The sequence below is a fragment of the Etheostoma spectabile genome, unplaced genomic scaffold (genome assembly GCF_008692095.1).
Source record: "Etheostoma spectabile isolate EspeVRDwgs_2016 unplaced genomic scaffold, UIUC_Espe_1.0 scaffold340, whole genome shotgun sequence".
In the NCBI taxonomy this organism is placed as follows: Eukaryota; Metazoa; Chordata; class Actinopteri; order Perciformes; family Percidae; genus Etheostoma; species Etheostoma spectabile.
In genome coordinates, this window is record NW_022605588.1 from 461,337 (window position 1) to 464,757 (window position 3,421).

The following is a 3,421-nucleotide window of genomic DNA, read 5'->3' on the forward strand; positions in this document are numbered from 1 at the left end:
CTATCCATCCATCCATCCATCCATCCATCCATCCATCCATCCATCTATCTATCTGTCTATCTATTCTAGTTTGTTCCAGTGTCCAACCGTGGTACCGTGACTTAAAATCCCCCCGCCCACCATCAACACATTCTCACCCCCACCTCGTGAAATACGGGCCCTTGGTCCGGGGCCTTTGTCGTTGTTATATGACGTTTTAGCACGCTTTACCTAAACGCGCTTGGTTGGGACTACTGGCGTCCCTTTGGACGCTGTCAGGGAAAGCTCATGGGGGGGCTTATGGTTCCGTCACGGTGTCCTGTTAACAACACGTGGGACACGACCCCCACCCCAGGTGAAAGTCCTGTGTTTGACCCATCCAAATCCCTATATGGACCATGGGGCATTTTATTGCTTATAAATTCAACTTTTTATTTTTACTTTCAAAAATAACATAGTATTGCTTAAAACCCTTGAGAATGGACTATGCTAAAAAAAAAAGCTGGTACTATTTAGAAAACCCCCATAAAATGTTATTTATATTATTAGTATATAATCATGAGTATTTGTAAATTGTAATTTCTGTAAAAATTACCAAGACATATCTAGAATATCCTCTTGGGTAATACCATACCATTCTGTCACTTGTTTTTTTTTTATTGGGAATACTGATGTCATCCAGTTTCTGGTTTTGGGTCCTAGTAGGCTTGTGCAATCCTGTCTTCTAAAAACTACACCGAGTGGTTTTGCCTATACATGTTAAGGGGAGTGTAATTGCTAAATGGATTATGTTCACTGGCAATTGTTTTTTTTTCGATCCTTGAAGTTGTTTCTTGTATACCTTTTATGGATTTTTTTTGGACATTCACTTCCACCCGACGAGTATTCAATCCATCTCCCATTCACTACAATTGAAGGTGACACCTCTGCATGTCTCTGCAGCCAAAGGCTCACTAATAACGCCCTTCTGTCTTACACTTGCAAAGAAGCATCATTGGAGATCAATAATTAAAGTTAGAGGCTACAAAAACACTTTGGTTAAGGCTGTATCAATGTTATAGTCTCACATTACCAGACCTTCCTCCACAGCTCTATGGAGGAAGGTCTGTCTAGTCCACACAGCATTCTTGGATGGTAGAAAAACCTGCTCTGGTTTATTTGCATTTGTTTAAACCAATCACAATCATCTTGGGCGGGGCTAAGCTCTGGACGAGCCACGGTGCCTCTGCTAAATAGTCTCAGGAAGGAACTTGTTTTGGTGGAATATGTGTACGTTTAGAAGTAGTTTTAGTCGTCAACAGAGAACTCCGATTGGACAGATAGTCTAGCTAGCTGTCTGGATTTACCCTGCAGAGACCTGAGGACCAGGTAACCATAGTCCTCAGATTGGACAGATAGTCTCTCTAGCTGTCTGGATTTACCCTGCAGAGATCTGAGGACCAGGTAACCATAGTCCTCAGATTGGACAGATAGTCTAGCTAGCTGTCTGGATTTACCCTGCAGAGACCTGAGGACCAGGTAACCATAGTCCTCAGAAATCCACCAGAGGTTAGAACGCCAACACAGAGACAGAGGACGGAGACGGACATCCATTTTTGTCATCCTACATATAAAGCCTATTTAGTAGGGCTGTCATCAATTAAAGAAATTATTATATCTATATATATACACACACACACACACACACACACACACACACACACACACACACACACACACACACACACACACTATGCAGATTCACTCAGCTGGTTAAAATAATATAATGATGTGACTATATGATGTTCCTGCAGTGTAGCAAATCCTTCCCAGCTGCACTTTAAGAGCGCGTGGATCATTACGGATTATAGAGGGAGGATGATGAAGGCTGCCGGCGGGGAAATGTTCCCGGGACACGCAGAGCACGGCCCGGCTGAGCGCGGCTGCGCTGCTCCGGTGGATCCGCGGAGGTAGTTAGTGAATGTTTCTTTGCACAGTGATTAAGGGGGAGGACCAATGGCAACAAAGGAGACGGAAAGGACGGTAGCTCCTCCTCTCGCTCTCTCTCTCTCGCTCCCCCCCTCTCTCCTGTGCTTTATAGATGCATATAATCCCCGAGTTGACCCAGAAAACAAACTACTCCGACTGCCGAGACGCACTAGAGTTTGCATCCGCCGCAGGGCTGCATGTAGCCGGAGCATCAGCTGGAGGAACAAGCCCGGCATCGATCCAACTTCTCCGTACGGACGGACTCGACATTAATCCATCGGGTAGGTGTCGTCTTCTGTTACTCACTAAACAGGTAGAGAGGCTGCACGTTCCCTTTGTACGGCTGATTATTTAATATTTTAATTAAAAAAGCCGCTGATTACATTATCCGATTTCACCTTGTTCCATTGCTTACTTGCAGCGTTATTGCCTGTTATATTTGTGGCATCGAATGCCAATCCCCGAGGATAAGACGGGTTTCATGCTTGTGTAATAATGTCAGCAGTTATTATCCTCCCTCAGACTATCTATTTACAAAGTGGCATTTGGCTGAATGGTTATCCAGATCTGCACCGAGCTCCACAGATTATTACAGAGCATAATTAGGTAACACAAGGGAAGAATTTGAAGGAGGATTTAGGCTATTGGAGAAAGTGTCGTCTTGTTTTATCAGCACTAAAAAGGCTTGAATTAGCACAAGCAACCAGGGGCACCAGCGGAGTTCAGTTTTGGGGGATTTAAAAGCCTCAGCTGTCTTTGTTTTTCCCAGACAGAAGAAGACATTTATTCGATTGCTCACTCTAGCTGGTTGTCTTTTCATGGTAATCCCATTAGTGGGTCAAATATTGTCGTTGCCATCACTGTTAACAAGCCAATCACGTTGACAGCAGAATTCCAGTTTCAGCTGGGACGGGTCTCTGTTTTATCAGGGGTAGGTTATCTTTTAGCTGATGGTCTTTTGTAATGACTGTGTGAAGACAGAGGCAGTGTGCTGTGTGTGTTTGAGGGGGAGAGGTGTGTGTGGTCTGGACAAGCATTCCTCTGCGTCCTTTTTGGCTGCAAGGGTATTGCTGCCCTCCCTCGTCGGTGAGATGTCCAGCGGGAAGTCTCGATGGTGTCCTTTCGGGGCTTTGAGATGGACACTTCCGAGGTGGCTGGGGGCGTTCAAATAGAGAGAGAGAAGCTGGAGGAGGAAGGAGAGCTGCAGCAGAGAGACAGGGCTTGTTCTCATCACATTGTTTCAGAGGGTTACTCCAGCAATTCAGTACTGCTACGAAATGAAGTGGACCCAGAAGACTCTTTATGGAAGCAGAGACTGAGACATCAGGACTTTTAGTCTCAATAATGGGTCAAAATCCCCAAAACACTGGAGCCTACATTTCCTATAATGCAACTGGGTAGTTTCTCAAACATTGTAATTTCCCCTTACGGGATTAAAAACGTATACATTATTATTATTATTATTATTATTATT

The 3,421-nt window shown here is 44.5% G+C and overlaps 1 protein-coding gene across 1 annotated transcript in view; it reads left to right on the top strand.

The window, feature by feature from the left end:
• Nucleotides 1-1,934: 1,934 nt before the first annotated feature.
• LOC116686260 (cbp/p300-interacting transactivator 3) overlaps nucleotides 1,935-3,421 on the top strand; it is a 6,060-nt gene continuing 4,573 nt past the window's right edge. Inside the window, exon 1 of the mRNA XM_032511234.1 lies at nucleotides 1,935-2,228. The gene's annotated coding sequence lies outside the window, so the exon portion shown is untranslated. The remainder of the gene's footprint in view (nucleotides 2,229-3,421) is intronic.